Here is a 16,290-nt window from a genome sequence, read left to right on the forward strand (position 1 = left end):
CATGTTTACTACCCATTCCTGCCATCAATATATCTAATTTTCAACCTTACCTGTGGGTATTTAAATTTGTGGTTTGGGGCCATATAAACAAAAATAGATATTTGAACAAATTTAGAGGACTTTCAGGTCTGCAGAAAAATCTGAAAAGTTAAAAGGGTAGTTTAAATTCCTCCCAAAACAGAAAGATTATCTGAATGCGACCATCAGCTCACCAGAGTTTATAGTGTGTGTGTAGGAGATGGAAGAGGTAGAAAGCAGCTATTCCTGGCTCCTGATAGGCAAAGGAGGCTGTGGAACTACAGTTAGGCAGGGGAGGAGTGGGGTGGGGGGCATAAGCCACTACTGTCGCTCCACTGCTGAGGCAGCAGCCCTGTATGTAAGGGAGGAGGAGGAGGAGCAGAAACTGCTACTACCCCACCTCATCTGTCACTATGGCAGCCAAGAACAGCTTTGTTACCTTTCCTGTGCAGCTGGAAAGAGGAGGAGGTAGCACTGAAGGCAGATAGGGGGGGGAGTGGGACATGCTACCGCTCACCCCCTCCACCATCATCAGCACTGTCACTGCTGTCTCTCCTCTGCAGGTAGACAGGCAAATGATGAAGCAGCTATCACTGCTCCCTTACATGAGTCAGGAGGGGGGCCAAGGGAGGGAGGAGTGGCGGCGGCACTGCAGGTGGGTTGGTTGAAGAATGGCTGGCCCAGTGAGTGAGCAAGGAGGGTTGATGGGATTCCCCCTTCTGCAAGTTTTGTAAGTCCCCTTTGTTTCACCAGCCCCCCACTATTTACCAGTACTAGGGAAGGGAACAGTCCCAAGAAATGTCCCACCTATCTTCCCGCCCCACCCCCCCTTCAGAAGGCAGCCATCCTGAAAGGCAGGAATAGTGTTTGTTTCTTGCTGTTACCCAGCATGTCTTCTCACTAGTGCTTTCTCCTGACACTTATCAGCAGCAAGTCCAATGAGAACTACCTCTCTCACCCATTATGCTGACTCTGCAGAGGTAGATGCCATGATAGTTTGCAATTGCATTAAGCCCCTCAAAATCTGGCACTCTAGGCAATTGCCTAGGTCACCTATATGGTTGGTTGACTCTACATGATTAAGTTCTAATACTGGTGTTCCTAACTGCTTTGTCAACCTTAATTTGTTGCCATATGTCTCGCAGAAGTAAATCCTGTTGAAATGTTTAAAGTCACATGATCATCAATGAACCCTGGTCCCCTTTCTACATTACGGTTGGGAGTCACTGCTCTGTAGCTCCTTCTTGGACCACACATGTAATGTTAGCAACTGCCATGACCCCCTCCAACTCAATCAGTGACTATCTCAGAATCCCTGGGGGAGGAGCCAGGTTCTGTGACTGAGCAGAACCAGAGGGACCAGGAAGGAACCACCTGAAGACAATACTTTCTTAGAGCCAGAGGTTGCCCTGCCAGAGCCTGTGAGGGAAATCTCACAATCAGCCCCTTTGATAGTCACCAGGCCTTTTCCTAACAGAACTCAAGCATGGCTTTGTAGCCCCCAGGACCCTCTACCAGTTTGCAGGAATGCTGGCATCAGAAGGACCTAGACAAAATGGTGCAGAGGAGGTGAATTGCCAGACTGACTACACACAACAACATGGTAGAGCTAGAGCAGTGCACTGAGAGTGATTCCTTGCAGGATCCTGCTCAGTGATCATCTGCAGGGTAAGTCCTGGCTCTTGAGGAGATGACAGAAGTCTAAGGCCAGAACAGCAGCCCTAAGCCCTAAACTTAATTTCTTGAGCAGCTGAGAATAAATGCATCAACACAGTCTTGCAAAATACATAGCTATAAATCTAAAAATTGATTTTTCACAACCAAATGACTCATTTTCACTATATGGAGACAATAATGTTAAAACCGTGACTTTTAACCTTTTGCAGTCCTGTAACCCAATCCTATGCAAATTTACTCAAAAACAAGTACTATTTTATTTAATGAAACAATTCATAAAACATAGGATTACAATCTTATTCTCAGGGTTCCCTTCTTCTACCAGTGCACCCTTATTGGTACCCAGAATCTCACTCTGCCTCATGATAGGGTGTCCAGATACCTATAGACTTTTCATGACATGGGGAAAAAACCTTTGGGCTTCTGTAAACTCTTTTACAACAAAACCCTCTTTGCCCTAAAATATTATTTTGTCAGTATTAGTACTAAAACAAAGAAATCTATACCATGGAACAGAAATCACATAAGAAACTGAAATCATAGTAGCTGTGTTGGTCCGCAGAAAAATTCCAAAACAAGTCACATAATGCTTTTAATTAGATCAACCAAAATATCATAAAACAGTGAGTGAGAATTCAATTTCTCCAAACCACATTAGTCTGGATGTTCTATACAGGCCCGTCCAAAAAGGGAGAGAAGGAGAAACTGTTTAGGGTGTGATATGAATGTATTACATGCACCTGTTTCATGTCCTGAAAAACTTATTTTCACAGCTTCCCTCCTTTTTTTGTACTGACATCAAGCTTGATAAAGAGTTCTGGAAAACTCAAAAGTTGTTTTTCTATTACATGAGTTTTGTTTATAACTACAGGTACTTGCCCTGGGCACTTGCAATTGGTGTAGAAAAAACATCAGCCTCTTGTCACATTATATTCTCAGTGTACTGAGAATGGATTGTTTCACTCTGAAGCTATCAGGAATGGTAGAAACCTCCCCCCGCCCAAAAAAAACCCTGACCCCCAAATCTCCTTAATGTATTGGAGAAATCGGAGCAAGGCATATCACAAAGAGACTGAAGAGACACAGCATGAAGTGTAGCTAATAGGAAGGGATAAGCACTTGTGGTCTGATGGCCATACTCTTCCTGACATATTTTTTTCCACATTCTTAAATAATGCCACACTTCTACAACCAATTTCATGTCAAATTGTTATGCTTCCGATGCCTTGACTCAGCAAGTTAAAGTACCCTGAAGCAACACATGGAATTGCTGTTCCTGAAGCCAAGATAAAAATGGGTTTGCCAAGCAATGTGTTTGCAGCTGTTTGAATGCAGAACTGAGTAAGTACTACCGCAAATATGTCCAACAAAAGTCACTGTTTATACAAAGGGCAGGTCTGCACATGAGCATTCTGTTACTCACATTTTAGCACTTAAGGACAAATCTGACTGTGTGGGAAGCTAATCTAGCATTGCATTTATAAAGCACATAGCTTGAGAGGCCTCACTGCAGATATAACATTGCAGTTCTTTTGCTTCTTTTCTGCTGGATTGGAGAATGAATGCATTCAAGCTGGGGTTTGAATATGAATTGCAGAAGAGTGTCCTAAACTTTTATTGCAATATCTAAGCCATCAAGGCAGATATTGCATTGCAATGTATTTTGCATCTTTCCGTCTTTCCCTTTGAAAAATTATTCAGGGTTCAAATGGGTGGTTAAATTTCAAATGGAGAACTGGGCCATCAATGTATATAAAATTCTATTGTGTACCCAACTAGAATCCCTCAGTGCCTGAAAGACTTAGAACCATCCTAATGAGAACTATCCCTTCTAACTTATTGAATTTACTGAACTTAGAAGGGTTTTACTCTGCCAAGCATGACAATGATAGTACTGCCATAGATTGTACAGTGTTTTTACCCCTCCTTTCTCCAGTGGATCTTTCCTGGGCTGTGATCACATGATCACACAAACTAAATAATGCACTTTCAATCACTTTCAATGCATTTTCCAACTGGATTACACTGAACTGTCAAAATCCAGTTGGAAAGTGCATTGAAAGTGGACTGAAAGTGCATTATTTAGTTTGTGTATTCAATACACAGTTCTGGGCTTCACACCCACAAGGCTGTGATTTCTATGTGTGAAGCCCAGAACTATATATTGAGCATGAAGCATAGAACTACACCCTAGACATCATTCCAGATATTATTACTTGATCTGGAAGATATTTTTGCTGTGTTTGCTGACTGCTAGAGAGTGTTGCTAAGCAGCTTTTGTGGAATTTGCTGCCAGAGGATGTAGTGATGGCCACTGTAATGTACTCGGAGACGAGACGTGTTGAAGGCAATGTACTTTATTGGCTCGTACATCACAGGAACTGGGGAACATGCGGCCAGGTCCGCTTTATATACATGCACCCCGGAACAACCCTCCCGCTGGCCAGCCCAATCCTGGCCAGTTGAACTTCCCGCCACAGATCTTGATTGGCGGAGGCTTTCCCACGCTGCACAGGGCAACCCGGGAACGCCCCCCGGTCGCCGCCATTGCCTGACCGCGCGGTGTTTACCAAAACCCCCCAAGACACTACAGCCACAGTCAAAGACATCTTTAAAAGGGGCTTAGATTCATGGAGGATAGGTCTATCAGTGGCTACCAACCATCGTGACTAAGGAGAATCTCCACATTTAGAAGCAGTCAACCTCTGAATTCCAGAGACAGAAGGCAACACCAAGGAAAGGCCTTGGCCTCTATTCCCTGCTTTTGGCCTTCCGGAGGAACTAGTTGACTTCTGTGTGAGACTGGTCTGATGCAGCAGAGCTCTTCTTATGTACTTATGGATAAGGGCAGTCCAGAAGAAATCGTATTCTTGGAGTTCCAACAAGTTTTTAACAAGGCACCTCACCAAAGACTCCTAAGTATAGCAATCATAAGATGAGAATGGGTCCTCTAATGGATTAAAATTGGTTGAATGCAGAAAGCAAAAATGAATAGACAGTTCTCACAATGGAGGAAAGTGAGCAGTGGGGTCCCACGAGGATTGGTACTGAGACCAGTGTTGTTTCATTTGTTCAAAAATTATTTTGGATTGGAGGGGAGGAATATAGAGGTCAAGTTTGCAGACGATACCAAATTATTCAGGATGATCAAGATGAAGGCAGATTGTTAGTTTGGTGTAGTGGTTAAGTGCGTGGACTCTTATCTGGGAGAACCGGGTTTGATTCCCCACTCCTCCATTTTCACCTTCTAGCATGGCCTTGGGTCAGCCATAGCTCTGGCAGAGGTTGTCCTTGAAAGGGCAGCTGCTGTGAGAGCCCTCTCCAGCCCCACCCACCTCACAGGGTGTCTGTTGTGGGGGAGGAAGGTAAAGGAGATTATGAGCCGCTCTGAGACTCTTCGAAGTGGAGGGTGGGATATAAATCCAATATCTTCTTCAAGAGCTACAGGATCTCTCTAAATTGAGTGAATGAACAGCAGTGCTGCAAATGAAGGTAGATGTGGGTAGTGTAAGGTGGAACAAAAGCTTTAAATACAAGCAGACAGGGGTCTGATCTGGCTGAGACTGAAACTGAAAGAGATACTGGGGTCATAGTGGTAAGCTAGAAGAAAATGTTGATCTTTGTTTGGCAGGGGTGAAAAAGGAAAACTCCATACTAGAAATAATTAAGGAAGGGACTGAAATATTGTGATGCCTTTGTACAGGGCAATGGTGCAGCCTCCTATGGAACACCATGTGTGATTCTGGTTACTCTATTTCAAAAAGAATTTTGCAAAATTTGAAAAAGTATGTAAGAGGAAAACCAAGGTTTGTAGTGCCTTTCCTATTTGTAAAATCTGTAGGATTTTTCAGTGTAGAAAAAAGGACACGATAACATGTTTATAAAACTACACACTGTCCAAAGAAGGAGTTTGTTCTTCCTTTTCCAAAATTCTAGAACTTGGTGGTATCCTCCAAAGTTATTGGAAAATAGGTTCTGGAGAGACATAAGCAAATACTTTACCAACTATTAAACTGTGGTATTCACTTCCATCAAGCATAGTGATAACCATGAGTATTGACTAGGCTTGCCAATCCACAGGCCCCAGCGGGGGATCCCCTGGTTTTGTAGGCTTCTTCCTGCCCCCAGTCAGCTGGCTGATGGGGGAAACCCCACCCCCACAGCCACCATGAGCCTTTCCACCTTGGAATGCTTAGAAAACTTGGGAAGGGCTTGTTTTTTGAAAGGTGTGTGTGCCTTTAAATCTCCAGAGACAGGCTGAATGGGGGTGGAGTGAGCCTGCAAAACATGGCTGTTGTGAGAGAGGGAAGGAAAACAGTCCTGTTGCTCTGTTTGTTTTACATCCGCTTCAGAAGTCATTTGCTTGGTAAAATAGAGAGGACCTCTGATGTCCCCGTGTTAGTCCAAAGAACTTGATTGAGTATATAGCATTCAACAACTCCCATGGTGACTAAATTGGCCCAGTGAGACCACAAAGTGTGTGTGTGTGAGAGAGAGGGGGGTGTATGTGGAAATGCAGCCAGCTGATGGGGGATGAGGGAATGAAGACTGTATTCAGAGGAACTGCACTGCTGTATTTTTAAGATTTATTTTAGGGAATGTGAAAGTCTCCTGGCCCCACCCCCAAAGTCCCCAGGTATTTTCTGAGTTAAACTTGGCAACCCTAGTACTAGGGTTGCCAATCCCCAGGTGGGGGCAGGGAATCTCCCGGTTTGGAGGCCCTCCCCCTGCTTCAGGGTCATCAGAAAGTGGGGGGAGGGAGGCAAATGTCTGCTGGGCACTCCATTATTCCCTATGGAGATAGATTCTCATAGGGTATAATGGAGAATTGATCCACGTGTATCTGGGACTCTAGGGGGGCTATTTTTTGAAGTAGAGGCACCAAATCTACAGCATAGCATCTGATGTTTCTCCTCAAAATATCCTCCAAGTTTCAAAAAGATTGGACCAGGAGGTCCAATTCTATGAGCCCCAAAGAAGGTCCCCCTATCCTTCATTATTTCCAAAGGAGGGAAGGCATTTAAAAGGTGTGCAGTCCCTTTCAATGCGATGGCCAGACCTCCCTTTGAAGTTCAGTTATGCTTTTCACAACCTTGCTCCACCCCCAAAATCTCCTGGCTCCACCCCCAAAGTCTCCTGGCTCCACCCCCAAAGTCCCCAGATATTTTGAATTGGACTTGGCAACCCTACCTAGTACAGATGGCTTTAAAAGAAGTTAGACAGATTCATGGAGGAGAGGTCCATCAATGGCTACTAGCCATGGGTAGTTACGGGAACTTCTATATACAGAGGCAGCAAACCTCTAAATACCAGTGATAGGAGACAGCATCAGAGGAAGGCCTTGGCATCAGTGCCCTGTTTGTTTGGCCTTCCAGGACAACTGGTTGGTTGCTGCATGGAACAGTATGCTGGACTAGATAGATCAAAGGTCTATCTGCTGCTGCAGGCTCGCTGGTGGCTGACAAGTCCAGCAGGCTCTACTTATGTTCTTACTCCAGAAATGACACTATTTTGGGGGCTACAATCTCTGTTGTGTGTCATCTTTTCTATTTCCCTTCCCTCTTTCCCACAGTCTTCCAAAGCAGGACATAATTTAGATTTTCCTCTCAGAATGAAAATGTCTAAAGCCAAAACATAGAGGGAAACCAAATATTCAGTTGTAACATTTGACAGTGTCTTATGCCAACAAAAGTTCATATAGTCAAAGCGATGGCATTCCCAGTTGTAATGTATGGCTGTGAGAGTTGGACCATAAGAAAGGCTGAGCGCAGAAGAATAGATGTTTTCAAGTTATGGTGCTGGAGAAGACTCTTGAGAGTCCCTTGGACTGCAAGAAGATCAAATCAGTGAGTCCTATGGGAAATCAACCCTGATTGTTCCCTGGAAGGTCAAATGCTGAAGCTGAAGCTCAAATACTTTGGTCACCAAATGAGAAGGGAGCACTCACTGGAGAAGACCCTGATGCTGGGAAAGACAGAAAGCAAAAGAAGAAGGGGACAGCAAAAGATGAAATGGCTGGACAGCGTTACTGATATAACTAACATGAATTTGAGCGGATTTCGGAAGATGGTGGAAGACAGGAGGGCGTGGCATGACTTGGTTCATGGGGTTACAAAGAGTCAGAGTTGACTGTGCACTCAACAGCAACAAAATAGGACAAATACGCTATACAAGAACCTCCCAATACTTGTGATGGCTGTTTCTTTTGAAAGGGACAATGTACATATATTCCAGTTTTTGAATATGTGTAACCTATGCATGTCTCTCTGTCTCTCGGCTTGACTTCGTGAACGAAGATTTAAGAAAGGTGCAGTTGTCCACATCTGCTGCAGGCTCGCTGGTGGCTGACAAGACCAATGCGGGACAGGCAGGTCCGGCCACAGTGGCTGCAGGGAAAAGTCTGATTTGGGGTTGGTGCTGTAGCAGTACGATTCTTCCTCAATCTCCTTTTGTCCTCAAGACCAGCTATGCGTGCGTTCTCAAAAGAAGAGACAGCCTGGTGGATGGTGTGCCTCCATGCTTTGCGATCTGAGGCTAGGTCAGACCACTGGTGATGGTTAATGCAACAGGTACCAAGGGATTTCTTCAAGGAGTCCTTGAACCTCTTCTTTGGTGCCCCTCTATTTCAATGGCTGGTGGAAAGTTTGCCATACAGGGCAATCTTAGGAAGGCAGTGGTTTTCCATCCTGGAGATATGCCCTGCCCAGTGCAGCTGCGTCTTCAACAGCAATGCCTCAATGCTTGTAACCTCCGCTCGCTTGAGGACTTCAGTGTTGGTCACAAAGTCACTCCAGTGGATGTTGAGGATGGTGCGAAGACAGCGCTGATGAAAGCGCTCAAGGAGTCGCAGATGATGATACCCACGATTCGGAGCCGTAGATGAGGGTTGTCATCACAACCGCTTTGTAAACATTGATCTTTGTGCCTTTTTTCAGATGCTTGTTGCTCCACACTCTTTTATGCAGTCGGCCAAATGCACGGTTTGCCTTTGCCAGTCTATTGTCAATCTCCTTGTCGATCTTAGCGTCTGAGGAGATGATTCACCCCAGGTAGCTGAACTGCTGGACTGTCTTCAAAACTGATTCACCCACAGTGATGCAAGGAGGGTGATAATCTTCCTGGGATGCAGGCTGGTGGAGAACTTCTGTCTTCTTCAGACTAACTTCTAGGCCGAATAGCTTGGCAGCCTCTGCAAAGCAGAATGTAATATGCTGCAGAGCTGATACCGAGTGGGAGACAAGTGCAGCATCATCAGCAAACAGTAGCTCTCGGATAAGTTTTTCCATTGTCTTGGAGTGGGCCTTTAGTCGCCTCAGGTTGAACAGGCTGCCATCAGTGCGATAGCGGATGTAGACACCATCGTCATCATCTAAATCTACTGCGGCTCTTTGAAGCATCGTGCTAAAGAAGATCGTAAAGAGAGTTGGCGCGAGAACACAGCCTTGCTTTACACCTGTGCCTATTGGGAAGGACTCCGAGAGGTCGTTGCAGTGTCTAACTTGGCCTTGCTGGTCTTCATGTAGCTGGATGACCATACTGAGGAACCTTGGGAGACATCCTAAACGTTCCAAGATTTGCCACAGGCCGTTCCTGCTAACGGTATCGAAAGCTTTGGTAAGGTCGACAAAAGTCACATACAGAGCCTTGTTCTGTTCCCTGCATTTCTCTTGGAGCTGTCTGAGAACAAATACCATGTCGGTGGTGCTCCTGTTAGCTCTGAAGCCACACTGGCTCTCTGGGAGGAGTTCTTCTGCAATGGTGGGCACCAGTCTGTTCAGGAGTATTCTAGCGAGGATTTTGCCTGCGATGGAGAGCAGGGTTATCCCCCGGTAGTTGGAGCAATCTGACTTTTCCCCTTTGTTCTTATGTAGAGTAATGATGATTGCATCGCGAAAGTCCTGTGGTAGTTTGCCTTGTTCCCAGCAGGTGACAAGTACTTTGTGAAGTGTGCTATGTAGTACTATGCCCCCATGCTTCCAGATCTCTGGTGGGATTCCATCAACTCCCGCTGCCTTGCCACTTTTCAGTTGTTTGATGGCTTTAACAGTCTCTTCTAGGGTGGGGATCTCATCCAACTCTGTTTTCACTGGTTGAAGTGGGGTGAGGTGGATTGCTGAATCTTGAACTACACGATTGGCACTGAAGAGAACCTGAAAATACTCCCACCACCGGTTCAGTATGGATGCCTTGTCTTTGAGGAGCACTTGGCCGTCTGCAATACGCAAGGGACTTTGAGCCTGATATGATGGACCATATACCGCCTTCAGGGCTTCGTAGAACCCTCTTAAATCACCAGTGTCTGTACACAGCTGGGTTCTCTCTGCAAGCTTGGTCCACCACTCGTTCTGAATGTCTCGAAGCTTGCGCTGGAGGTTGCTACATACAGCACGAAAGGTTGCTTTTTTCCCGGGACAGGAGGGCCGAGCAAGATGTGCTTGGTAGGCAGATCTCTTTTTCGCCAGTAATTCTTGGATCTCTTGATTGTTCTCGTCAAACCAGTCCTTGTTCTTCCTTGTGGAGAACCCGAGGACTTCTTCAGAGGTCAACAGGATGGTAGTTTTTAGGTGTTCCCAGAGTGCTTCCGGAGAAGGATCTGTGAGGCAACTGGGGTCCTCAATTCTTGTCTGGAGTTTTGCCTGGAAGGCAGCTCTAACTTCGGCTGACTGAAGGCTGCCAACCTGAAACTTCCTCCGGGGGATACCGCCTCTCCTGGGTGTAGATTTAAAGTGAAGACGGAGATTGCAGCGTACAAGACGATGATCCGTATGACATTCTGCACTGGGCATTACTCGGGTGTGTAAGACATCTCGAAGGTCTCTCTGGCACACCAGAATGTAGTCAATAAGGTGCCAGTGCTTGGACCGTGGGTGCATCCAGGTTGTCTTTAGACTGTTCTACTGAAAGATAGTGTTGGTAATGGTGAGCTGAAGCTCCGTGCAGAATTCTAGCAGGAGGCGCCTGTTATCTTTGCAGTTGCCAGTGCCGTGTTTGCCAAGTACTCCTTTCCAGGCTTCCGAGTCTTTACCTACTCTGGCATTGAAGTCACCAAGGATGATCACCTTGTCCTCTGTAGGGGTCTTCCGTATGAGGTTGCGTAGATCAGCATAGAACTTGTTCTTTTCTGCAGAATCTGCTTGAAGGGTTGGGGCATACACACTGAAAAGTGTTGCATGCTGCTTGTTTTGAAGAGGGAGGCGCATAGACATGATGCGATCTGAGTGACCTGTTGGCAGGTTTTCGAGTTTAGAGGCAATGGAATTCCTGACCAAGAAGCCAATGCCAGAAAGGCGGCTCTCAGCCGTTGACTTACCCGACCAGTAGAGGGTATAGCCAGCACTGTGTTCTTGAAGACTACCTTCCTCAGGGAAATGGACCTCACTGAGAGCTGCTATGTCGATATTCAACCTGAGAAGTTCATGGGCAACTAGAGCAGAGCGTCGTTCAGGGCGACCACTGTCTACCGTGTCAAGCATGGTTCTGATGTTCCAACACGCAAGCTTTAGTCTTTGCACACTTTGTAAGGCAGGTGCATGCCTTTTCTTTGTTATTTTTCGACCGCAAGTAAGGATGCCCGTTGACCGCGGCTAGCCAACTGGGGGGGGAGGAGACGAGCTTTGTTTAGGCCACCTTTTCTAGGCCCCTCTCCATACAGAGCAAGCAGTGCTGTCCCTAAATAAGGCTGCTTGGTCATTCAGGGTGCTGCCGAAAAATGCTTTCGTCTCCGGGTCAGCATTAGGCGACCAATACCCTGAACTGCCTACATGCAGGATCGGGACTGCGGCTTCCAGTGGCATCTTCCACCTGCCGTTTTGCCCCTTACCCATCGCTGCAGGACTTGGTATGTTGTGGGTTGTGGATGTGGATACCCTTCAGGCCTGCGCAGAGGAATTTTTAGGTGAAGCGCAGTGTGCGCAGTACTGGCTCCACCCTTTCACCATGGGGTCAACTGCCATGGCCCAGTAAGCCGGGATGCCGGCAGTGAGTCCTCCAGGTGGTAGATGTTACATTAACAAGCTCTGTCTGCCCAGGCTTGATGTTAGAGTTTTCCTTCTCTTGGCTGGCAAGGTTGGTGAGCCCAGCCTGCCCATCCGGTTATACCGCCGGACATTCGGTCGCACCATGACGTGGCAAACTCTGTGAAAACGGGGGGGACCAGCAAGAAGGTGTTGCAACGGATGCAGTAATGTAGGAGAGGCCATTGCGGTGACCATCTGCCAGGCATAGCCAGACAGTGACCACGCAGCGTTCACTACACTGGGAAAGGAGAGGCGATGTATTGCACATGCACTTTCCCGGGGGGGGGGGCAGGACACCCGGAGGGAGCCCACCCCCCCCCCCCCACACACACACCCTATGCATGTACCAAGGCAGAAAATCCTCTAGTTGCCCCTTTCAGAATAAACAGCAGTAGCAAATATCAGGAGAACGTCATGTCATGTGTTTGTCCCTATGTGCACTCACTGCACCAAGAAAGGGCTACATCCTGCTTTTAATCTACCTTTCTCCAGCCAAGAAGTTGAGCTGCAGAAAGTCTAACAAACATTTGGAATATTGATGTAATAAGATATGAATCCATTTGAGCATTTGTACAGGGAAATTTCCATCAATTCTGAATCCCATTGAGAGAAAAACATATTATAATGGAACAACTAACTTTTAAAAAATTCATATCTGAAACAAGAATGAGTAGTGATTCCATTTTAGAGAAGATTGCTCCTAAATAAACTTAGAGTAGAATTAGAACACAACATCTATCACATTTGTTTAAAAAAATTATTCAAAAATAACAAACTTATCTACATACTCAAAACTTATTGTCCTCCAAAGGTATAAAACATTTTGCATACAGAGGTCTATTACAGATAACACATTTTATGAAAATAAGGATTAGTGGGGGATATTTTTGCAGCAGACAAATATTCAACAATAGGATACCACAATGTAATAAATTTCTTCCCTTCTTCCAAGGAACTCAGGGCAGAACATGTGGTTCCCCACTGCTCTGTTTTATTTTCACAACAGCCCCAAGAAATAATTAGACTGAGAGAAAGTAAAAGGCCCAAAATTAACCTGGGAATCTATCTGATTTGGACCCAATCCTTATTCAATCCTCTAAACCACATGGGATCACACAAGTACTTTCTCAAGCATGTTACAGTCCTGCTATAGAAGGGAACAACAATGCATTACCCCTGAACAGAGAGAGACTACACTCAATTCCCAGTAGTAATTTGAGTACATTCATACTTCAAATATTGGTATTGTTTGGTCGATGTACACAGGTATATAGTGGTGAGCACTATTAAAAAGTGATGTGCGGGCTGCTGTTTGAAGATACACAGCTGATAAGCACTGGAAGTTGTGGCCAGTCTCAGTTTTCTGGCACAATACACGCGCTATGTCCTCATGTGCTTCATCTCTCTTATGCAAGTTACATAAGAGAAGCCATGTTGGATCCCAGTCCAACACTCTGTGTCACACAGTGGTCAAAAAACCAGATGTCATCAGGAGGTCTATCAGTGGGGCCAGGACACCAGAAGCCCTCATCCCGTTGCCCTCCTAAGCACAAAGAATACAAAGCATCACTTGCCCCAGACAGAGAGTACCAACAATATGCTGTGGCTAATAGTCACTGATATGGCCTGCTCCATATGTTTATCTAATCCCCTCTTGAAGCTGGTTATGCTAGTAGCTGCCACCACCTCCTGTGGCAGTGAATTCCATGTGTTAATCATCCTTTGGGTGAAGAAGTATTTCCTTTTATCTGTTCTAACCCCACTGCTCAGCAATTTCATTGAGTGCTCATGTGTTCTTGTATTGTGAGAAAGGGAGAAAAGTAGGTCTTTCCCTACCTTCTCTATCCCATGCATAATCTTGTAAACCTCTATCATGTCACCCCTCAGTCAACATTTCTCCAAGCTAAACAGCCCCAAGCATTTTACCTTTCTTCATAGGGAAAGTGTTCCAAACTTTTAATCATTCTAGTTGCCCTTTTCTGAACTTTTTCCAAAGCTATAATATCTTTTTTGAGGTGAGGCGACCAGAATCGTATACAGTACTCCAAATGAGACCGCACCATTGATTTATACAGGGGCATTATGATACTGGCTGATTTGTTTTCAGTTCCCTTCCTAATAATTTCCAGCATAGCATTGGCCTTTTTTATGTGCATTACCTTTTTGCAGAAAAAGCCCAACAGGAACTCATTTGCATATTAGGCCACACCCCGATGTCACCATTGTTTCACACAGTGCTTTTTTGTAGAAAAAGCCCAGCAGGAACTCATTTGCATATTAGGCCACACACCCTGATACCAAGCCAGCCAGAACTACATTCCTGCTCAAAAAAAGCCCTGGCATCGCTCATCGTCATATCTAACTGGGCCCTCTGTATTGCCATAACACTTCTGAGTGTTTGGAACACTACATGCATTTTTTCGGAGTAATCCTTATGACACTGCAAAATAAGTTGCTCGTGTTAGTGCCATATTCATCAGACAAACCTTTATAGGCATGTATATACATATACAATAGAAAGTCCGCCAAATTACAAATTAGGAGAGTACAAAGTCCATGTTAGCACCATGTGGTAGGTAGGTATATGGAGCTGAGAGACAGTGGCTTAAGAAATCTGATTCTTTTTCATTCATAAGTACATAGTGAATATGTTACTGTCATGTTTCTGAAGTGTTAATTTCAGCTAATGAGACTATTTGAAAAGATAGCTAACAGATAACTCTAGCAGGATGTTTCCGTATAAATATGAGAGTGCAGGCAAGTTTCTGAAGTAATAAGATGGCAAGCTGAAAAATAACATGTTCCTCCCTTTACTGAATTGGCTATAAGAACATAAGAGAAGCCATGTTGGATCAGGCCAACGGCCCATCCAGTCCAACACTCTGTATCACACAGTGGCCAATATATATACAGCAGAGGTCCATCAGTGGCTATTAGCCACTGTGTGTGTGTGTGTGTATGTATACACACACACACAGTGGCTAATAGCCACTGATGGACCTCTGCTCCATATTTTTATCCAAACCCCTCTTGAAGCAGGCTATGCTTGTAGCCGCCACCACCTCCTGTGGCAGTGAATTCCACATGTTAATCACCCTTTGGGTGAAGAAGTACTTCCTTTTATCCGTTCTAACCTGACTGCTCAGCAATTTCATTGAATTATATTCATTGAATATAATCCAAAGCAAGTCATATTACTGTTGCATCACACTATTTACTCAGTAGTCTCAAGTAGCTACCATGATATGACCACAACAGTCATATATAAATCAGGCCAAGGAATAGAGCAAGTCCCTTTCCTATGCCAATTATTTTGGAATAAATTCTCTTCTGATTAAACATAAATAGGATGGGATACATGCAGGAGCCAATTTGGGGAGGGGGAGTGACAGTGGCCATTCAGCTAAAGGAGACCAACAGAGGGCATTATTTCACTCATTGCTTACTCCCCCAATGCTCCCTCTAAGCTGTGGAGTCTTGTGAGCAAAAATTCTACTTTGTGAGCTATTGACATTAAAGTTGTGAGCTACCGCATAGTTTGCTCTGGGGCCATCCTTCCTAAGGCAAAAATTGTGGTCTCACTGGGCCAATTTAGTCACCATGGGAGTTGTTGAATCATCAGTCAGAGGAGCTCCCCCAGCCTCTCAGCGCACAGAAACTATAGCACTTTCAGTCCCTGGTGCTCTCCAAACTCGGAGAGCGCTGAGGGCTGATAGTGCCTTGTGTTCTTTCTGGGCTCTGAGTGGTCAGATGAACTCCCCCGGCCCCTCAGCACCCAGAAACAATGGCGCTTCAGTGACCGACCTGATAACATCACTTCTGAGTGATGTCATCATGCGAAACTTTTCCCCAGTGGGAGGGGGTTGGGTGCGTGTCAGAGTTCTGCCTCAGGCGGCAGAACCCCAAACGCCAGCCTTGGACACACCTATTCCACTAACATACCCAATTCCCCTTCTGTTATACTATGGCATTTCTAGTACATTTCTTCTCCAAGTAGTCACTCTATTACTGAAAAACAGTTCTTCTAATATTTATTTAAATCTGCATTTCCTTCCTTAGAGAGCCAGTTTGGTGTAGTGGTTAAGTGTGCAGACTCTTATCTAGGAGAACCGGGTTTGATTCCCCACTCTTCCACTTGGAGCTGCTGGAATGGCCTGGGGTCAGCCATAGCTCTTACAGAGGTTGTGCTTGAAAGGGCAGCTACTGTGAGAGCCTCTCAGCCCCACCCACCTCACAGGGTGTCTGTTGTGGGGGGGTGCGGAGAGGAAGGTAAAGGAGATTGTGATCGCTCTGAGATTCAGGGTATAGGGTGGGATATAAATCCATTTGTCAAGTCTCCTGTGTATTCCTAACTGTTTGCAGCAGTAAGTCATGTCTTACAGTTTAGGCCCATGTTACGTCTTCTAAAGAATGCAGAGGTAAAGCAAGGGTGTTCATGGTCTCGGATCCTCCCTTTTCATTCCCAGGTTTCTCTTCCCCTTATCAGTTCCTGCATGCCTCATAGTATTAGTAGTGATGTAGGTGTATTATTCTAACCTGTAACCTTTCAGCCTACAGAGATTCTCTGGAGAAAATGGAT

Source organism: Heteronotia binoei, chromosome 21 (genome assembly GCF_032191835.1).
Source record: "Heteronotia binoei isolate CCM8104 ecotype False Entrance Well chromosome 21, APGP_CSIRO_Hbin_v1, whole genome shotgun sequence".
NCBI lineage: Eukaryota > Metazoa > Chordata > Lepidosauria > Squamata > Gekkonidae > Heteronotia > Heteronotia binoei.